Below are 23,912 nucleotides of genomic sequence, written 5' to 3'. Positions count from 1 at the left end.
CATATCTCAACCCATTGGTGCACAGGGCACTGCATTAACCTGATTTAATAGTAATTTCATCAATTATGACATGAAAGCGAGATCAGTCCTGCTCTTACGGTACCAGTCCAAGGTAGTATTAAATCGATATAAGAGTGAAAATATACTTATTTTGCCTTCCTGGAACCACGCCCAAATATATAAGATGCTTGATCACCAAGTTTTCATGTGTCTTCCTCCGCTTCTATAACCAAATACATTCGTCCAATAAATTTGTTTACTCATTTGATTCACATGCCTAAAATATCTCTACGCGCCTTTATTAATTTAACCAAAATCGTTTTATTTCTATCAATCTTCATACTTAAATGTTCATTTCTTAAAATCTCAAAATTCCTGAATTTTCCACACAAATTGGTGATAATAGTGATAAATAATTTGTACAAACTAAAATCACTAATATTTATTTTGACCGCACTTGGAAACGAATCTGTGACCTCCAGTGCGGCAGTCAAACGCCATAACTACTACACTTCACTACGCAGACTGTCAGATGCATAGTTAATTAAAAAGGATATTTTGCATAATCGGCGGGTATGTATGAGGAGATGCATGAATGTAGAAGAGGCGAAGATTGTTCGCAAAGACAGATTGGTAGGTATGACGTTCATTCTCTCTGTCTACCCCTGAGGAGAATAGAGTTGTTTTTAAAAGTAGAGACAGTGTCTATTATAAATCTTAATAACTGACCCTTCATGGTATAAATCACACTTTTTGTGAATATACAAAAATTTCAGCATATAAAAATTTCGCAATATTTGAGCGTAATTTTTTTTAAATATTTTGAACAAAATATTGTTTCAAATACTTTTCAAAACCGTTTACTATTTTTGACCAGTATTGTACGTCCAGCATACCTCTATATACATACAAAAAATACTAACTACATAAAAGTATGAAATAATGGGAGGATTTTTATTCCCGGTATTTCGGCATACCAAAACAATTCCATAAAATTTACATAATAAGGCAGCACTGCCATAGAGTACCGCAACCCTTTTAATATTTTATATTCACCTCCAAACATTAACGAGGGAAGGTTTTTTCCATAAAAACATTTTTATATTCAGTTATATCAGTTGGGGTAAATATTCGTATTTATGATTTTTCGTATGGAACGTATGTATAAGCTTTTAGGAAGCTTTCAATCATTAAAAATAATTAATTTTTATTAAAACTATAAATATGTATAACATTTGTTTTTTTTTTTACATCTTGAGTTATATATTATACGACTAGTTTCTGAAGCTTCAGATGCTTCCATCTTCGGGTTCAATATTTTTTTTTAAATATAAACGTTTTAATATTAAAAAAATTTATGTTTTAAAAAAATACCTTTCCTTAACTCCCCCCACTCTATTTATTAGCCCATCAACCTCTATATATATACCTGAATATTTTTTTTGCTCATTAGTTTAACTATTCACTTGTCGATGAAAACAACTGTAGGTACTTACGAAACTAGTCGTGTATAATGAAATAAACATTTTAATATAAACGTTTATATTCAAACCCGTAGATGGAAGCATCAGTAGTTTCCGAAACTAGTCGTTACAACATAATACTTAAGTGGTAAAAAACATTTCTTGATTTTTTTACGGAGTGTGTGTAAGGTTTTGGTAAGAAAATGTAATTGAGTATTTTAATGTTTTAGTATTTAATAAACCCTGATGATGACAAGGTTCTTGGTGAAACTGGTAGGTTAAAAACTGTACTAATAAAAAAAAGTGGTTAAAACAAAGGTGTTTAATTTTATAAAGTAGGCAAAAAATAAGTTTTATTTATAATTAAACCATGTCTTACAAAAAAACAAAAAAATGAATTTTAGAACGCTATTTTTCCTTACACCCTTATTTGCACCCAGATGGTGCATAGGGCACCTCATCGAATAGATGTGATGTTAACTTGATCATTACATTAAAAAAATGATTCGGCAGTTACTTTGTAACAATATATTTCTAATTTTAATTTAACTTTTACTACTATTTCTTAAATACATTACGAGATGCAGAGGAAAAAGGAAATCTGTGTATTTACAGGGCTTACGACCTGTATCAGGCTGGTTCAAAGGATTACTTAGACGTGTAACATTCAAAATATTTTTATTTCAAAAAATGCAAATAAGTATTTCTCATTTTCCACTTATCTTTAGCTTTAGATGGGCTTTGCAAAGCCATAGGGGATGAAAACAAAATCTACCCACGTAAAGGGTGTCAACCTTCTTCATTTTACCAGAAATTCAAGCGCCGAGCCTCATAATTTTAATGAGACACATTTCTTAATCTAAATTTGCCTCCACACATCCTCCACACTCCGCTGTGATGAGATTAATTAGGAGAGCATATCATGGCGTACGGATTTTATAATTAATTAATATCTTTATCCAAGCAAGCGTTCAATTCCTCGTCACGGAGCTTATAACCTTTGGCAACAGATGGCGCCTTCAAGGTGATTAAGGAATTGCTTTTATATCCATTTATTTATTGCGACATTGATTTTTGACGATCGACAATAACATGTTTTCGTTAAGGCGGGATATTCGAAAACTCGCTACTTAATTTTCTTTAAATCCAGTTAACTTTTGACTTAAAACACCTTTTTGTGTTGAAAAAATAAGTTTTTCTTGGAAATAAATATGTCTATGGTTTTGAAAGAAAAAAAGGTATTGAAAGGTAAAGAGTTCAAAATTTTTTCAAATATTTTCTCAATTTCTCAAAACTCAAATTCCTAGTACCATTTTTTTATTGTACGCGGAAAGACCCTTTTCTAGCCCCTAGTGCAGCCGGTTGCATTATAAATTTGAACATTTGAGGTCACAGCCTTAATACGATATAGTTTTTGCCTATCGGTAATTACGAGTAGGTATACATATGTATTCGTTATTTTTTCCTTTTCTTTCAGTGATATTTATACCTTTAAGCGATAAGTAAAAACGGTTTTTATACTGAAACGGCTGCGCCACCTATTGAACGTAATAGAAATACACGAATCACCAATCAATGCTCATGGCGAACATCATGCTTCTTGAATGTAAATTTGAAACTACTTGAAAACTCTCTTTTCTTTCTTTTTCATTTACCAAACTGAGGAGCCACAGGTACGCATGACGAGATAGAGCTTGTTATAAATTAATTAAATAAATGAAAGTAGATTTTTTTTCCAATAATAGGTTTCAGAATACAATACGTACAAAAATTCCCATTAAATTGCATTATATTGATATTATTTTTTGACATCTCATCAAAGATGAAGAAGAATATGGAAGTCTGGGCATTTACGGGGCTGACGACCGTCATAGGCTGGTTTAACTGATCACTTCACACAGGTGTAACATTCTCCAATTCTATCCATTATTGACAACCACACTACTCAAATCCTTGGTTCTATATATATGGTATATGAACCAATTTTGAAACATTGTTCTTGAATCACTAGAACTTCACTAGAGACATCTATTGGTGAGATGAAAAGAAGCTTTTTATCGAGCAGAAACTCTTGTGTGTGTGAGGTCCCTAAGAAATTTCACTGGATATTGTAAAAGATTTATTGAAACACACCCCTGATTCTTAGTCTCTGAGAATACAAGACATTAGCTCCAGGTCAGCGAGTGACACTGCAATAAATCCTAAGTACCGGTACCCACCTATGCACCATTGAATCCAGACCCCTCATTTTGCATTTAATTAGCCAATAAACCGCTTTTGCTTAAGTGGTGTTCTTTTTATTTTTTCTTTCCTTACCTACCAAAAATTACGAAAAGGTAAATACTTAATTAACGATATATCTGCCTACATTGTTAAATTGTTAGGGTTATTTTTAAAATATGAAAATATCCACTTTATGTTTACTGGCATATTTGGGTAGACGCTCGACTGCGAAACTGACGTCGCTGGTTCGATTCCCGGAAATTGAAAAATGAATTCAAGAAAGATTTATTGTCAATTGGTCTGGGTGTCTGTTATGTATTTTTCACATTTACCTTCCCTATCCTTACTACCTTACCTGCAGACAAGCATCTAAAATAGATGCTTTGCGGGTTATTTCTTTTGAAAAAAAAATTACCTCGTTTTACGTCGGCTCGATTTACGACGATTCACAATTATAGCGGTTTTTGCCGGGTGTGAGTGTCCCTAATCAAGAATAAGAAAAGTTGGTAGAGCAACAAATCGTAGTTCAACAAATGTTCGCTGTGTAGCAAAGTTTTAGTCCATATTTAGTATAATAATTTCATAATTGTAAAGAAACAAAAATAAATATTTTCTTGAATAATGAGCCGCCTAGGCTCAAAGAAATAGTATAAAAATGAAATATTTGTGTAAATAATAAAAACACAAATATTTATCTTTTATAAATAAAATTTAAAATAAAATCGATAATTTTATCTTACTTTGAAAGAAAGATAATAAAACTAGCAAAAAAAAATATGATTATATAATTAATATGTAACTTACTACTAAATATTAAACTTTATACTAAAGTATTAATCAGTCTTGATAAAAAAGCGGTTAGCTTCGAAACCGGTAGACATTATAATTAAGTTATAATAAAATATTCATGGTGATTTTAAAACAAAGATATATTTTAATTATAAAACGGAAAATCACAAAGTGAGTGCTTCAAATATAAATTATATGAAAATATCATTATTATATTACAAGTCAAAACATTAAAACGCTCTCGTGTAAAATTAGTAAATTTTGAGATTATACGATTTTAATGCGAAGAGGCGAAAAATAGTACTAGGTGTACTTTATTCACAGCGGGTATATATAGACTGGGACACCGTACAAGTAAAGCCATTAGGGCAAACCGCAGAATTTATTCCTAATGACCTGTCGCGGCCCATTAGGCCCCGGCAGCGCGCAGAGGAGGCGCGTGGCGGGCCGGCCCAATGCGGGAGGACGCTAATGGACCATTGTGTCCTGCTTGTGGTCCATCCTTGGGATACTTAAATACCTTCGAAAAGTATTAATAAACAAGGCAATAAATATTAAAATCTAAATTGTTGAGATGTTCATCGTTTTTCTTTTAAATTAAGGCTGTTGAACCGGGGATTTGAACTGAGTAATAATATTCTCAGTATTATTAATATTTAAAGTATTTACTTTGTGGTTAGTCATTTTTACTTCTTTATTTTTTTACAAAAATGTTAACAATATTAGTATTACATATAACCACTCACCGAGATTTTTATGTCTACCGGTTTCGAGACGTACCCGTCTCTTCGTCAGGACAATCCCTTCCACAGCATGCAAACAATACCACCCTTCGCCACTATTTACACACTTAAAACTACACAAAATGTTTAACACATAAGTTTAAAGTGTGTAAATGGGGTGAGTGGTTATATACTAATATTATTAACATTTTTGTAAAAAAAATATAAGTAATAATGACTAACGACAAAGTAAATGCTTTAATTATTAATAATATTGAAAATATTACATAAAAAAATTAAATGGTATTTTCAAGCGTTTCTCGACTTGACGACGATAGCATAATTAGTTTTTGTGTCTTAAAGATTATACATATAATACATTGGATGTGTAAAATTAATGAGGATGATCCCTAAAAACAATACAATAGATACAACAGTACCTACAATAGATACAATGGATTCAACATCTTATGTCAATCAAGATTTGTCACATAGCCCATTAATTTGTCTTATTTGTCTAGTCATATGTATTTTCTAAATAAGACACCACTAAATAAAATTGTCCGCCTCCGTAGAGTAATGGTCAGCACGCTCGGCTACGGGCTCTGGAGGTCCCGGGTTCGATTCCCAAGGGGGGTAAAAATAAATATTAGTAATTTTTTCACTTTAATATTTATTCAATATTACCATGGACTGGTACCTGAAGCGGAGGGCTGATCACCTTTCCTTCATGTGTAAAACGATCATGATAACACTGCGTTTATAAGACACAGTGCCCTATGCACCATTGGGGTGCGAATAAGGGTTTTATTATTATTAAATAAAATTAACAATGACGTTTTACATTGCACATTGTATATATCGGTCTACTTTCTCTGCCTACACCTGCCGGGAAGCGGCGTGATGGTAATTTAGTTACAACATTTTGGGTGTGCGCAAATCCTTATTCACAAATCTAGGTTTCTCAACATAGGAGTTATTTTTACATTTTAACATCTCAGCGTAGATGAAAAAGAATAGTTCGAAGAAAGGCTTCGTAAACCCTGAAAATACCAAGACACCTATATTCTTCTTCATCAATGTTGAAATTTCAGAATGATATTTAGTTATTTTTTGAAAAAATATTCTTATCGCCTTTTGTCATCTATTCTAAAAAATATAAATTTAATATACTTTATAAAATAAAACGACTTTATTTTAACCACTTTTTATTGGTACACTTTATCCAATCGGTTTCGAGAAGAACCTTGTCATCATCAGGATTTATGTACTAAATTCTAAAACATTTAAATACTCATAGTTAATTACCCTTCCCTTAACAAAAACTTCCACGCACTCCGTACCCCATATGAAAAAATGATTTAAAAGTTTATGGTAAGGGAAGGGTAATTATCTATGAGTATTTCAATGTTTTAGAATTGAGTACATAAACCCTGATGATGACAAGCTTCTTGTCGAAACCGTTTGGATAAAGTGTACCAATAAAAAGTTTTTGAAACAAAGTTGTTTTATGTTTTGAATATTGAAAGCATTAACTTTGTGGATCATACTGATATATTATTTTGAGAAATAAAAAGACTTTGTTTTTTGATCCACTCACATTTTTATTAACAACCAACTAGTTTCGGCATCAACCTGCTGCCCTTTTCAGGGTTTAATTAACAGGTTGTTGCCGAAACTAGTTGGTTGTTAATAAAAATGTAAGCGGATCAAAAAACAGAGTCTTTTCATTCTCAAAATAATGAAGTAGTTTTATTTTATAAAGTTTGTAAAATGTGCCACAAAGTATCTGCGAAAAACATTCAAGAAATAAACTTAATATTTCAAAAGTGTTTTAACATACCGTTTCATTCATTTGCACCCTCAAGTGCTTTGTTAAAACATTTAACACCCACTTCATCGTCCCATCAATCTTTCATTCATAAACCGTGCAATTTTTCATTACGACACTCTTGCGTCATAACCCCTCAATGACTTAACGATGAAACATACAAAATAGCGATTCGATACGCACTCGTTGCCTCCGCGAAACTCCCCGCATACACTAGGGGTGCCAAGTACCACCCTTATGCATTTTGCATCGCCTCAATGTGACAAAAATATGACTAACGATATAGTTTGTGAGCATCTTTTTGTTACTGATTAGTCGCGGATATTTTACAAATATGCGGCGATAGAAAGATGTATTCACATAGACAATGTGATTAACAAGGCCTCGGTATATCCATCATTAGAAATTATTAGGCCCATTCAAAATCGTGAGCATTAAAAATAGCTCTTTTGGGGTAGACGATCACACTTGTGCCTGCCAAATTCAATAATATGGTTGTTTTAAAAATTGTAATATTTTTTCCCATTGCTGAATGATACAAGTGTTAGAATCAAGCTCACATTTTAGTTTTGAGAATCATTTATTTATCTTTAAAATTTAAAAAAAAAATACACAAAACATTTGTAATGCCACCTATTCGTATTTCATTTATTGTTTCAGCAATCACTTTGTGGTAAGACATGATGAAATTTTAAACGAAAAACACTTTTTTTTTACAACTTTAAAAAGTTTATAAAAAAACAAGTTTTTTTATGTATTTAAAATTCCACCTTTTAGTTTTAAGAATCAATGATTTAAATATAAAAAAAACTTCTTTAAGGCAACTTTTGAGTTTATGAATGTAAACACGACTAATTTAAAGATCTACCGTATTTTGCGTACTAAAAGACATACATTTTCCTTTTACAAATTTCCTTCAAATTCAAGTGCGTTTTTTACTCTAAATTTATATGAAAATATCCAGTGCTTGATTAAAAATCAAAAAGCCAGTCTTAAAAAGGGCCATATATGCGATGGTGTATATCAGATCCAAACTATTTTAATTTGTTCATATATTATTTGCCTTGCCCTACGGCGAAGTAGTGTGATCATTAGATAGTTGCTTTATTTTATTATTTAAAATTAATATAAAAACAACAAAAATAGTTTATTCCGGCTTGACTTACCCAAAATAAAGTGTTACTTAACTATACTGAAGGTATTTTGTTTACAAAACTATAATTATGTAGGATTTTAAGAAAGCACAACAGTTTTTTAATCCAAAATTCAATTTACTGATTCTTTATCTACCAAAGTTTAAAAGCTGTAAAAGTATGTGAAGCTAAGATTGTAATTAACAATATGAACTTGTAATTAAAACTTGTAATTAACAATATGACAATGACTAAAGCCTTTCTCAAGTGTTCATGCTCCTACTTATGTGAATAAGAAAATAAATAAATAAATAAAAACATTTTGAGTGTGTCCAAATACTTGTTCACAAAATCTGGATTATCTCCAATTACAGGAGTTATTTTCATATTATTTTTTGATATTTCATCTTTGATGAGATATCAAAAAATAATATGAAAATAACTCCTGTAATTGGAGATAATCCAGATTTTGTGAACAAGTATTTGGACACACTCAAAATGTTGTAAATAAATTATCTGGTCAAATTATAAGCTTAATAATAAATTTGAAAATGGTATTTTCTGGCGTTTCTCATGTATGTGATTATAATCCAGAATTCGGATCTCACATACTAATATAAGAGTTTCTGCTTAGTAAAAAGCTTCTTTACATCTCACCAATAGATGTCTCTAGTGAAGTTCTAGTGATTCATGAACAAGGTTTCTAAATTGGTTCATATATATAGAACTTCCAAAAATTTGAGTAGTGTGGTTGTCAATAATGGGTAGAATTGGTGAATGTTACACGTGTGTAAAGTGATCACTTAAACCAGCCTAAATAATGCCCCGTAAATGCCCAGACTTCCATATTCTTCTTCATCTTTGATGAGTTATCAAAAAATAAATAAAAACATAAAACAGCTTCTACCGTTCTTCATCTTTCAACGTCCTAAGGACACAGCTCTAAAATTTAGACTTAGCTCCACATACGGTCTGTGAAAATAATGCGGAACGCATCGAAATACGAGTCACAATAGATTTTAAGAAATAATATTACCTTCAAAGTAAAATTTTAATTAAAAATAAGAATTTTTGTATAAAAGAAATGAAAATTTGAACTGCTAACGCTCCAAGTTTTTTATTTAATTTTACGAGCATAAACGATCGCATCTAAAAAAATCTTAGAAAAAAATCCTTAAAATGTTTGTTAACAAAACACTTTTATTTATCAATTTGATTTATGAATCGTCCCTCAACCCCGTATTTATGCGTCCGAAGGGGGTGGATACTAAAAACTTGCACACTTTAGGATTATTACTGTCGTAATGAAATATGATTTATAATAAGGGTTCTATTGCAACCCTTGCATAAATGTAAACAGTATCAATGTCATATGAATTGTTGACGAATATTAACTGAGTCAATAAACTTCACGTTTATGAACTCCATTGTATGTTTCATTCATATATTATGGCTGAAAAAAATACGTCGTGAGTGACAGTTTTTTTTATCCATGTAAAAAAACTGTCGCTGTAATGAAGTTTTTGTGGTTGCATTGATTTTTTTAAAAGTAATTCATGAACTAATGTTCACCAATGTTTATTTATGGTTTGTTACATTTTTAGTTAATTATTAGTATTTAAATTTACACCCAATAATAACACAACAAAATTTGAAGTTTTATTTCAAATAAACTATAATTTATTCTCAATATTATAAATATTTAAAGCATTTGCTTTGTGGTTGGATATTTTTACTTATTAATTTTTTACAAAAATGTTAGTTATCACTTTTGTATGCCCCGTATACCCAGATGCCGGAATACCCAGACTTCCATATTCTTCTTCATCTATGTCGAGATGTGAAAAATGTTAAATAATTCCTGAGTACAGAAATCCAGATTTGGAAACAAGTATTTGAACACCTTCAAAATGTTGATAATAGAGTTAATATGCAATTATTTTAGATTTTATCGCCGTTATCCGAATGCATGATATTCTATATTACAATTGCATAAGATAAATATCCCACACGTGCCAATGTTTCTCGTGAAAAAGACAATTTCCGAGGATTAAGCTGTTAAAAATCACTAGAAACGGAAGTACACCCCCCGCTGAATACAAAGGGTGGTGGGTATAGCAAACACCCCCTCGACGATGGTCGAACGGTTCCCTTTTAATTCCGAAGCGGATGGCTATAGTTTTGCATTAATAAATATTAATATTTATGTCACCGAAGGGGATGAAATTTCCACCCCGGCATTCTACATTACACCCTCTCAGTTATTATTATACAAAATTATTATCATGAAGCATCATATTTAAAGTGACATTAAAATAATGACTCTATTATAAGGAGTGTGTGCAGTGTGCTTTGTGTTTATCAAATAAATAATATTTACCAATATGTATTCGTTGTCATCTTTTATCTAGATGTAAGCGCATTTTTTATTTATTTATTAATTGATTGTTCTTTCGCACGCGAGATTTACGAAGCCAATGGATGATATAACAATATTCTTGAAATGTGTCTTATTTTTTTTAATGTAACAGTTGCATTTATTATTTAACCTGCGTATTTTGTATATTGTAGTCATACAGGAGAAAGTGGCCAAGTTCATTTTTTACAAAAACGTGATTATTGACTATTTGATATCTTACTAACGTAATATTGCCATTGAAAAAATCCCAAAGCGATTTAAAATTTGGAGGTATAATATATTGACTTGTTAAAAATGACTAACTGCATTGATGAATATTTTCTTGCCAAGCAAAAGTGACTTAAATGGCCCCTGAACATTTTACATTTTGTTAGTTGGTCATTTTTTCCTGTACCACTACGATATTTTTATAAACCAATTAGTAGATTTTTGTTTCTTCTAGCTAAAACATGTTTTATTTTAATTTGTGCTGGGAACAGGAAGTATAAACTAGTGTGAGGCAATCAAGAACTTCTCAGCATTTGCTCACTGCTGGGAGAAAACCACGTAAAACTCCTCAAGAGAAGCTGGACTGCTGACTATCATCAACAGGTCTTTGGTTCCACTAGAGGAGGGTTCGCCATTTTTAGTCTTAGCTTGGTTTATATCTTTCACTATTTCTATCATATTTGATACCACCTCTCGTAACAGTTCCTTATGAACTAATACGGATCCGATGTCGAATAGGTCCTCACACAGGCTCCTGCAACGCACCTCCAGATGTTGTCTTTGAAAACTGAAAAGGAGGCAAAGCATCAATAGCTGAGGGAAATTTTGAGGTGTATCATCATCACACGTACAGCTGTCGATCTCGGAGATCTTGAAACGATGCAGGCAGCTCATGAACCCACCGTGACCCGTAAGGATTTGGGTAAGCTCAAAGCCAGGTTTTTGCACCCTCTTGAAATCAAAAGCTTGAAAATGAGACAAAGTATCTATTATTTTTTACACAAAAGTAGAACGAAGCCTTTTTTTACTTGTTTTTTAAAATTAAACGAAAAGTAAATTGTTTATGACGTGCAATCAAAAAGGACAAGATCGGATGATACGATCTATTATCCATTTCCGAATAGCTTTTTTATACTAAGTTAACTTATTTAATGACTTTATGGGTAGTGTTAGCAGGTTGTATAACTTTATTGCATATTAATCATGGTTCTTTTGATCAAAAGAAATGAGTTTCGTTTGATGTGTTTTGGATCTTCTGGTTCATCGGTTCATAGTGTGTTAATTGTATATGTTAATTGCATATGTTAATTGTGGATTCAACTTAATGCACATTTGAAATAAAAAGTATTGTAAACGTCAATACACATTTTTGCTTAAATTGTGTTTTTTTAACCAAAGTGATTATTTGTCGGGATGAATTTAGACCTTTTCGTTCGTTTGATACGAGAGATACAGGGGTGAAAAAATCGCAATCGAGATGGGGAAGTCGGGTAAGATTGGACTCAGGATTAAAAATCAGCCACGCGAGAAAAAATCCTGAATATATAGGAAGGTTTAGTTGGGTTAGGGGAGAGTGAGGTAGTGTGGTGTAAGAATGGATTGATAAACTTTTTGTCTGGAAAGAGATTAATCATGGATCTGGTTTCGTAAAGGAATATATTTATTGGAATGTATCAGTGTTTTAAGACTTCAAAAATACTTTTGTGTTTTTTCGCTAAGGGGAACTCGCAAACATATAATTCATTAGGCGATCGACCGTGCAAAGAGCCAGATATGTCTCCACGTAATTTTTAAAAAAATATATATACAATATTGACATATAATTTTATTTATTTCGAAGAAAAACATATATTTTCAATACAAAAACAGCTTTTTAAGCGAAAGACATCAATTTTACGAGACCTGGGTTAAATGACAATAATGCTGCGATCTTAATTAATTATCGTATATTAGGTCGTAATTTACTTGGGATAAGCAAATTTTATTAAATATTTTGTATTTTTTTATTATCAACGTTTGGATGATATATCAATAGTAAAGTATGTAAAATAATATGGAGTTCGAATCATGCATATATCCAAATTAATTGGCTTCTGCTAAATAAAAGCTCTCTCAATCTAACAACAGATGTCTCTAGTGAACTAACACGTACAGCGTCATGAGATTAATGATAAATGCAGAGTTCCAAAAAAAGTTTTTAATAGGGCCTCCAGCGGTCGATCAAACTTTAGTGGTCTGCCCTGGAGTTGTCTACCTTGAAGTGGGCCGTGCAATGCAATGTGGCGAAGTCTGGATGTTTCCATTCTCCTCACATGCGCATACCATTATTTTCTTCGTTGCATTGCCCACCTGACGACGTCTTCGATCTCCCATACATCTCTTATCCTAGTGTTCCTTATTCCATCTCGTAGACTCTTAGATATGTTGTTTAGAGTCTTCATTTCTGACAATCTTTTTTTTGCAACTACGGTGTCCGCTTTGCATTCGATCCCATATGCCATTATGAGTCGCACACAAGTTTCAATTCATCTACTTTGAGAAGTTCCTGATTGGCCCACACTATATTATCTCTCCTGTTCCCAACACAGATTTAAATACAAACATATTTATTTTGTTAGAAGAAACAAAAATCCATGAAATGATCTATAAACCTTGTACATAATCAGCAAGGTTAAAAATAAATGCAATTCCCATCTTAAAAAATGATCTACTTTAAAAAACATAAAATCTCTGAACATACAAAGCCCAACTTATTTATATGGTAGTGTGTACTTACGTCATCTGAATAAACACTGAATTAATTAATTTGATTATGACAATTCCGTTCTTCCAATTATCATCATTTCATTTCGTACAAATCGAATTACGAATCGTCTAAAAGCTCAGTTATAATTGAATATATTCCGATGCAATATTTGATCATACCCCAACGACTGATTGGCGCCCCTTGCTCTAATAGAGAATACAGGATTATTGTAAGTCCTGTGTAATCCTTTTTACAGTGTGTACACCGCATGCGATTATTTCATAAGTGTTCGTGTGTGGGGGTGATCTGCCGTACAATATACTGTCTGTATAATAGAATATTGGAATTGAACTAAAATATAACTTTTTTTTTAATAAAAAATATAAATATTTGTGTGTTTTTTCTCTACACAAATATTTCAATTTCAGTCGTTTCAATCGGCTCATTATTAGAAATACGTATCAAACTGTAGTAGTGGGTTGGAACCGAGAAAACACGGGACCACAACCCAACTTTGACTTTTAAATTTAATTTTTTTTACTCTAGTAAATTCAGGTTCACTTCCATGGCATAGTTTTTAAAGATCTTGAGAGGAAAATATGCTCACCATTCGACTTTTCAACACAGATTTTCCGCAATTAAAAATGTCAACTTGGCTAAAACATGAGTAGCCATACGAATATATTCTGAATATATATTCTGAATTAACAAAAATCGATCTCTTAAATCAACGTCCAAATTCGAAATCTACTTTTAATTTGAGGGAGTCGCGAAATCTATTCTTGATTTCACGATTTAATTGGGAAATATTAGCTACATTGAAGTCAATCATTTCAGAAATAACTGTGATCAAATCCCCATTTAAACGATAGCATTCTGCTTCCAGGGTACTTCCTTTCTGACGAGCCCAGCAGCCGAGCAGCCGCATCCTCTTCGCTTCCGGCCTCCTCCCTCGCATTTCCCGTCTCCACTTCCGTTTTCCATTATCGGCGCAGGATCCTCCGTTGTGCGGAACATCAATATCATCTGCCAGCCCCATTGTCTGATGATTATAAAGCCTCCGTTGTTGTGTCATTAAAAGTGTAAGGGATGATAATAGGGGTCTTATATTTCGAGACCGATTTATTGTGAATAACACATATACCGATGTAAACTATAACTGTGGCTAAGTCTGTTTGAATGATGAAGAAATAAAATATAATGCACACATTTAACTATTATGCTTTTAAAACATTAAAACATTAAAATTCCATGAAAAAATAATGCAATCTAAAATATTGAATATCCTATGGGGCAGCTGCTGTCAAGAAGCATTCTTTTCACCATGAGCAATGTTTAATGTTGCCGTTATTGCCATAACATATTGTTTCGGGAGATGGCGCTGCCATTGATGTGAAAAAAAAATGTATTTCAAAATAAAGCATTATTACTTATCATTTGTTACATTTTTATTTATATAGATAGATAAAAACACACTCTTGTTCTAGTGGATTGTTGTACCAATATTTCAAAGAAATATTTTTATATATATGTATACATGTATATGGTCATACAGATCATTTATATGATTAATCATTTCCAATTTCACCCACCAATAGTCGTGATAGTCATCATGAAACGGTGTACATTAAAAACATTTAAAAAAAAAATAATAATCACCTGATTAATTATGGAAAAGTGTAAGTAGAACAACACCTTATCTTGGTCGAACAAATGAATAGTAAAAAATAATAAAATGTTTTATTGAATTAAAAATGTAAAATATAAAAATAAACATGAATATTTAAAATCGTGATGTCAACAATGTGTTGGCCCGCCGTGTAGGTACTATGTATACTTATCACTAGCACCTTAAGAATGTACATATGTATCTCTCGTTAATAACGAGAGCTTCCTTATTGTGTAACTTAGTAAACATGGAGACGGATGATGAAATAAATTAGAAAACGTAGACAATCTTCGTAACGTTACAATTATACGTGATATAAAGCTTAATAAATATACAACGGCAAATAATCTTATTTCGTCTTACATACTGGAGATTGTAATTAGAAATACAGTGGCGTACCTAACTGACATACATTAATCAATTTATTTTGGTATAAAATATCTCTGCTTACGTATAATTCAATACATAACGCTTACTCCTTTCAAACACGTTATAAATAAAAAAAGCTTGATTTTTCAGGAGATCGGTTTTAAAGTTTGAAAATATAATAAAATGTATTAAAAATAAATATCAAGCCACTTATTGAAATTTTAACTGTGCAACAGATCTTTTTAGGTAAAACCAGAATGTATTTTATCTATTTGAAAAATATTTAGTATATTTAAAAAAAATAATAAAACAATACATTTTCTTTAATGCAAAAACAATACTTTCTGCCTTGTAGCGGGTAAATACTAAGTAAAAATACGAGATAATAAAATTTGAGATTAATTGGTTGACCGTCATCTTACACAAAGATACGTTATAGCAGCATCAATGGGTAGGGTTACTTTTCAGCTTGCAACTATCGCACTTAATTTGATGAGCATGCCTTTGGTGTAACGGAGCCGATGTCATGAAATTATCAGTCTTCCGCTTTAGATACCATTCCAGGGTAGCATTCAAGTGAAATGATTTAAATATTAGAGTGAAAAAATCACTTATATTTATTAAACCCCCCTTTCCGCTGGGAATCGAACCCAAGACCTCCAGTACGGCAGCCGAGCGTGCCGAACATTATACTACGGAGGCGGACAATAGTGTTAATGATAGTTTGTTTTAAAAATAATGTAAGCCAAGTGAATAATTCCGCCTCCGTAGTGTAATGGTCAGCACACTCGGCTACCGTTCTGGAGGTCCCGAGTTCGATTCCCAGGGGGGGCCAAATAAATATAAGTGATTTTTTCGCTCTAATATTTATTCAATATTACCCTGGACTGGTACCTGTAGCGGAGGGCTGATCACCTTTCCTTCGTGTTATCGATCAAGATAACACGGTGTTTATATAATGCAGTGCCCTATGCACCATTGGGGTACGGATAAGGGTTTGAATTGAAGTGAAGAAATAAAAAATGTATTTTTTAAAACTACCATTTTAGGAATGAATTGCACTGCCACCAATTTCAGTCAGTTTTCGCCTCTGATGTGTACTACTCCACGCGCTGCCACTGCCTCCAAGATTTCAAATAACTCAAGTCTGACTTGTGGTTTGCTCGCGCGCTTGGCTCCCTCGGTAAACACCCTCGGGGTCACAGCGCACAGCACATACGAGTAATAGGATACAGGCTGCTCTGATCCGCTGCCAGCCAGCATCCTCGACTGCTCCTCATGCTGACTGACTGCGGGACTTAACGAACTTGAGAGTTGCTCAGCACATTAGTGCACACCTACTTGAATTATTTCTTTGATTCACACTTTGAGATCCTGATAAAGCACAATATACCATAATCCGCAACTTAATTACGTTCTTTTCTTAATCAATGGTGCATAGGGCACTGCATCGTATTGACGCTGTGTTATCTTAATCCTTACTTACGTGAAGGTAACGTGATTACTCCTCAGTTATCGACTTGCCTTCAGCTTCTGCCCTGTAGCGGGTAAATATTAAGTTAAAAATATGCCACTTTGGCTGGGATATAGTACATTTTCTGGGCATTCTAAAAACATACACAACTGAAAATTGACGATTTTTGATATACATATATGACGTTGTTGAAAGGAGTGAGCGATTTGAAAAATTAAATGTCCATACATTCTTCTCAAACTGAAACGCAACAGTAATTATCTAAAAATGAAAGTGGTTTAATTTATCGTAAAATTTTATTGATATTTACGTCACGTAAACTAGTGCAAGGTTACGTTTATTATACAATATTAATCGACTTTTTAGAGGTATAGTCAACCGGGGGCGTAGCTCAGATGGTAGAGCGCTCGCTTAGCATGTGAGAGGTACCGGGATCGATACCCGGCGCCTCCAAACCTCTTTTTTGCACTTATTTACAGATTTATTCAGATAAAATATATATATATATATATATATATATATATATATATATATATATATATATATATATATATATATATATGTATATATATATATATATATATAATATATATATATATATATATATATATATATATATATATATATATATATATATATATATATATATATATATATATATATATATATATATATATATATATATATATATATTGAATTTACTACAGCCATTTTGGTTAAATCACTTATGCTATTTCTAAAAAAAAAGTCTTGACGAATGATTTTAATTCTAACACATACTTATTTAATAATAAAAACATAAAACCCCCTCTTTATCTTTCAGCGTCCTAAGGCCAAAACTCTAAAATTTACACTTCACATACTGTTTTTGAAAATAATACGGAATTCATCAAAAGATACCTTAAAATAAATATTTGGAAAAAGTGGTATGTACTAAATATAATTTACCTTTTTTAACCGTACTGGCTACAATAATTTCATTCATCGGTTCAGCAGTCACTTTGTAGTAACACCAATCCATTTCTAATTTAATTTTTACTTGGTAAATACCACTACTTCTTAAAATATATAAAGACATAGTGGTATTTACCAAGTAAAACTTAAATAAATGACATAATATTATCACTAAATTCCGTTGACGATTCCGTCTTGACGATTTTTGATATACATATATGACGTTGTTGAAAGGAGTGAGCGATTTGAAAAATTAAATGTCCATACATTCTTCTCAAACTGAAACGCAACAGTAATTATCTAAAAATGAAAGTGGTTTAATTTATCGTAAAATTTTATTGATATTTACGTCACGTAAACTAGTGCAAGGTTACGTTTATTATACAATATTAATCGACTTTTTAGAGGTATAGTCAACCGGGGGCGTAGCTCAGATGGTAGAGCGCTCGCTTAGCATGTGAGAGGTACCGGGATCGATACCCGGCGCCTCCAAACCTCTTTTTTGCACTTATTTACAGATTTATTCAGATAAAATATATATATATATATATATATATATATATATATATATATATATATATATATATGTATATATATATATATATATATAAATATATATATATATATATATATATATATATATATATATATATATATATATATATATATATATATATATATATATATATATATATATATATATATATATATATATATATATATATATATATATATATATATATATATTGAATTTACTACAGCCATTTTGGTTAAATCACTTATGCTATTTCTAAAAAAAAAGTCTTGACGAATGATTTTAATTCTAACACATACTTATTTAATAATAAAAACATAAAACCCCCTCTTTATCTTTCAGCGTCCTAAGGCCAAAACTCTAAAATTTACACTTCACATACTGTTTTTGAAAATAATACGGAATTCATCAAAAGATACCTTAAAATAAATATTTGGAAAAAGTGGTATGTACTAAATATAATTTACCTTTTTTAACCGTACTGGCTACAATAATTTCATTCATCGGTTCAGCAGTCACTTTGTAGTAACACCAATCCATTTCTAATTTAATTTTTACTTGGTAAATACCACTACTTCTTAAAATATATAAAGACATAGTGGTATTTACCAAGTAAAACTTAAATAAATGACATAATATTATCACTAAATTCCGTTTTTAGAGACGTCGTTTTATTTTATCAGGTATTATCTCCAATTAGTACTAACACAATTAAACCATGCAAGATTTCATATTGCCCTAACAATGCCATGACTCATACCTACAAGTGCGCAATCATACAAACAGCATTAGCGCAGAATGTGCGAAATCCACCCTTAGCGCGAGATGCACGTGGCTCAAAATCGCGTGCCAAGAAATTAATAATATAAGAAATTCGTCAGACGATTGTGTAATTTATGCCCATTTGAATAAGGGTGAGAATGGGGTGTGGAATTCGTAGCTCAAACGCGGCCTGTGTCGCGTTATGAACGCGTGACGACGCGGACAAGTCAGTGTGAAATCCTCTTTTACCCCCTCCCCTCCACCCTATAGGTACACTCGAGGACGAAAATCCGGACAAAATTAACAAAATTTTTGAATAAAAAAAAACACTTGTATAAGAACACTTTACAATTTATTGATGCAAACACGACTAGTTTCAAAAACTACAAACAATATGAATGGAGGGAATAGAATAAATGGTGCTTTGAATAGAGTGATTGCAAATAAAAATAAATCCATGGAAGCCAAGCTAGTGGTTCACAATGGCGTGCTGGTACCGACACTAATGTATGTAAGCGAAACATGGAACTGGCAAAAGAAGGATGAATGCAGAGTGAACGCTGTTGAAATCCGCTCCCTCAGACGAATGTGTGGAAAATCATTGTATGATAGAATTAAAAACGAAGATATAAGAAAGGAATGTAAGGCTGAACAAGGAATAATCGAAAAGATTGGAAGAGTTCTTTACGGTAGTATGGACATGTGGAGCGAATGGATAGCGAGAGAATGACTAAGAAAATATATGTGGCGAATATAAGAGGGAAAACAGAACGAGGACGACCGAAAAAAAAATTGGCACAATCAGATAAATCAGAACCTAAAATCTGGCGGTGTCCAAAGTCTGCGTAATCGTAGGGCATATATGACTAGATGTATGGATGTGAAGGAGGCGAGGAGTGTATGTCAGGACAGAAGAGTGTGGCGTTCCATCCTTTCTGTCTACCCCTGCGGAGAAACGGCGTGATGTTAGTAGTAGTAGTAGTAATATATTGTCATCAACGGATAAAAAGACAGTTTGCGTTTTCACATGATAATAAATAGTTAAAACCACATATAAAATAGAACCCAATCAAGGATCCAAAATAAACAATCTGAAAAAACTTTATGGAATGATATTTGTGTTAGTGATAAGGTATATTTTCTCATTTGTTTTTTTTAAACATGCCTCTAACCTTTTTTATATGCCCATTTACTATACCCTTTTATTCTCTCATATTTTGCCATGTGTTAGTTCTGTATAATTTTTTATCTTTTTTGTACTTTCTTATTTGTGTTTCAGTCTTGTTAACCTTGAGATGAAAAATAGGAAATAACTCATCGAAATAGTTAGTTTTTTAAATAAAAAGTTTATTCAAGTAATGGTAAGTGTTTTGTTACATTTATATTGATATTTCCACATAGATTAAGAATAATATGAAAGTCTGGGTATTTACAGGAATTATAACCTGTCATAAGCTGGTTTAAAAACTTGATTAATTCCATTTTAATTTATGTATTAATTTTAAATCAAACACAATTTTTTTGAGTCTACTAAGTTGTATTTTATTAACAAAAACACATAAAAAATTATATTGTGACAATTGTTTCGCCTTGTTAGGGCATTATAAAACGAATGTCATTCGTTTGTGTTTGATTTAAAATTAATACATAAATTGCTTAATTCGACCAAAGATGGTGCCGAAGAATTAGTATGCTCAAAATGATTTCAATTGAAGCATAAATATAATTTATTATTAGATTAAAACCAATATTTTTAGCTTTTCCACTTTTTTATTTGACCAGCGACCGGGTTTCGTCGTTACCGACATCATCAGACCAGTCTGATGATGTCGGTAACGACGAAACCCGGTCGCTGGTCAAATAAAAAAGTGGAAAAGCTAAAAATATTGGTTTTAATCTAATAATAAATTAAAAATGCAATTCCATCACGAAGTGTCAGTGGATAATATAAATCTAGCATAAATATAACTTTCTGAATTTGAGTAGTGTGGTTGTCATTCATGGGTAGAATGTTGAATGTTACACGTGTGTAAAGGGATAACTTTACACACGTGTAACATTCCTACGACAGGTCGTTAGCCCTAAAATTTTATTTTGAAATATCAATAAAAAAGTACATAATATTTATAATATATTTTCCATTGCTTAGTATAAACTATAGGTAGGTACTTACTTAAGAATTTACTATAGATACCTACATACATAACATGTAAATTTGTATGTTGTATAATATGCAACATGCAGTGGGGATCTCTTCCTTATTGTAACTTGGTAAACAAATGGTAGTGACGTCACACTTCAAGCCTGCTACGCCTCGTAGAACATCGTAAAGGCACAATTTAGTTCATTAATAGGGTGACCATTCGCGCCATATATAAATTTAATGAATACATTATGTTGACAAATAAAATTGTACAATGATACTTATGATATGCACAATATGTTGAATACATATCGCTCACTCCATTCAAGAACGTCATAAATCAAAAATAAAATCGTCAATTTTCAGTTGTGCATGTTTTCAGAATGCCTAGAAAATGTACTATATCCCAGCAAAAGAGGTATATATTTAACTTTATATTTATCCGCTACAGGGCAGAATGTGCTGTTTTTGCATTTTGAAGAAAAGGTTTTGTTTTATTATTTTTTTTAAAAATACTAAATATTTTTCAAATGGAGAAAAAATCTTCAGGTTTTACCTAAAAAGATCTGTTGCACAGTAAAAAGTTCAATAAGTGGCCTGATATTTATTTTTATTACATTGTATAATTTTTTAAACTTTAAAAATGTTCTACTGAAAAATCTAGTTTTTTGATTTATGACGTTCTTGAAAGGAGTGAGCGATATGTCAAAATTTTGTTCACAAATTCTGAGTTTGTCATCACTTTTTTGAATTTTTGATATCTCAACATAGATGAAGAATAGTATGGAAGTCTGCATTTACCTAAAAATATTATTTATTTTAATTGAACTTATAATTCGACCGTTATTTTATTCACAACATTTTAAAACTTGTATAGTGTGTCCCAATCCTCATTTTAGTATGCATTTTCCCCCCACACTAGACTATCCCGCCTGTTCCAAACACAGATATAAAAAAAAAACAGTTTTTTTATTGCAAGAAACGAAAATCCACTTACAGATCTTTAAACCTTGTATATATGTAATAAGTTAGGTAAATAATAAATGCAATTCCCGTAAAAATCCTAACTTTTAATCTGTTTTCGTACCACTTTGAACATAATCGTTTGGTCTCCCCAATAACTTCCCTTCATACTTGTACAAGGAGTAAAGAGCCTAGTAGGTAGCAACCAACTTGTTAACACTTGGTTTAACTTGATTGCGAAATTAAACCAAGTTTCAGGAACTTGGAACATCTTGTCTTTGTTGGGAACTCTGATAAATACGTAAAATACATATTATATGTGATATGAATATATGCAGTATACACTCACTGAATTGTTTCGTTATTCGATAAAAAAATCTTTGCATTATCAACTATTTCAGAAGCTTGAAAATGGTCAAAAGAACGTTGATTATTATTATTATCTAATAAACTTATACAACCTAACATATACATACAATATACATACATATACCCAGTAGCGTGCATTCCATTTAAACAGAAAATCAGTGCCTCTTCTAACTTACTTGTGTGACATAAAAACGCAACCAGTACCTACCCTACCTTACTAAGTAGTGCCTAGTTCACCTTACTACCTACCTCTACTGTCTACTCTAATAAATTCTCTGTCCTCGCCACTGCATAGATATACCTAACATATCGCTCACTCCTTTCAACAACGTCAAATATCAAAAAACTTGATTTTTCAGGAGATCGTTTTTAAAGTTAAAAATATAATACAATGTATTAAAAATATATATCAAGCCACGTATTGAACTTTTCATTGTTGAACAGATCTTTTTAGATTAAACCTGAATGTTTTTGTTTTTTTCATTTGAAAAATATTTAGTACATATTTAGTAAAGGAGTGAGCGAAAAAAGAACTTGATCATTAAGCAATAAAGTTGTACAACTGGCCTCCATTATCTATAAAGATATCATACAAAGAAACGAAAAGAAGTATAAAAGAACATTCATTAATAGAAACTGGATGTGGGTAGATCTGAAATAGATCGCATCATTCGGCCATGTTGAATTTGATTATATCTGTGTAAGCGCCATTGAGGTAGTTTTTATTTACGAAAATGGCGCTATGTAAATCATCCAAAACTATTTTTTTTTCAAAACATATTACACACATAAGATAAATATATAATATTCCCGATGAGTAATTTCTATTTCTCATCTTGGGACATAGGATTTAGGTTAACAAGACTGGAACTCAAATAATAAAGTTACAAATATTTTTTTTTTAAATAACTAAAACTAATACATGGCAAATTTTAAAAACAATAAACAGGTAAAATAAATAGACATAAGAAGCCTAAGAGGCATAAGAAATATTTAAAAGAAATAAATGAGAAAAACATGAGGTAAGAAGCATATTCAAAATAAACAAATGAGAAAATATAACAAATGAGAAAATATAAAAAACATAAAGTAAAAACAAAATATGACTAATCACTACAAATATATGTTTCCATAAAGTATTTTTTCATATCATTTATTTTGGATGGGTTCTATTTTATATATGTCAGGCAGCTGATTATCATCTGATATACATATCACATATAAAATTGACTAACGTCAACCCACGTACAATTTACCTTGAGTATAATATAATGTATCCCCATAGTTTAAGTAGCCAGATGACTGTTGACTGCAAGTGGCTGATAGCGCTCCGGTGGGCCGCGATGATTCGACACGTGTG

The 23,912-nt window shown here is 31.7% G+C and overlaps 2 non-coding genes across 2 annotated transcripts; both read left to right on the top strand.

The window, feature by feature from the left end:
- The first annotated feature begins 17,206 nt into the window (after positions 1 to 17,206).
- On the top strand, positions 17,207 to 17,279 carry TRNAA-AGC (transfer RNA alanine (anticodon AGC)). The gene has a single exon. It is a non-coding gene; the product is annotated as a tRNA-Ala (tRNA).
- Positions 17,280 to 18,199: 920 nt separating this feature from the next.
- TRNAA-AGC (transfer RNA alanine (anticodon AGC)) lies at positions 18,200 to 18,272 on the top strand. Its single transcript has one exon. It is a non-coding gene; the product is annotated as a tRNA-Ala (tRNA).
- The last annotated feature ends 5,640 nt before the right edge of the window (positions 18,273 to 23,912 follow it).

Source organism: Brachycentrus maculatus, unplaced genomic scaffold, assembly GCF_059751285.1.
Source record: "Brachycentrus maculatus isolate JH-2025_06_01 unplaced genomic scaffold, ASM5975128v1 h1tg000138l, whole genome shotgun sequence".
Taxonomy (NCBI): Eukaryota; Metazoa; Arthropoda; class Insecta; order Trichoptera; family Brachycentridae; genus Brachycentrus; species Brachycentrus maculatus.
This window is presented reverse-complemented; position numbering and strand designations above follow the sequence as displayed.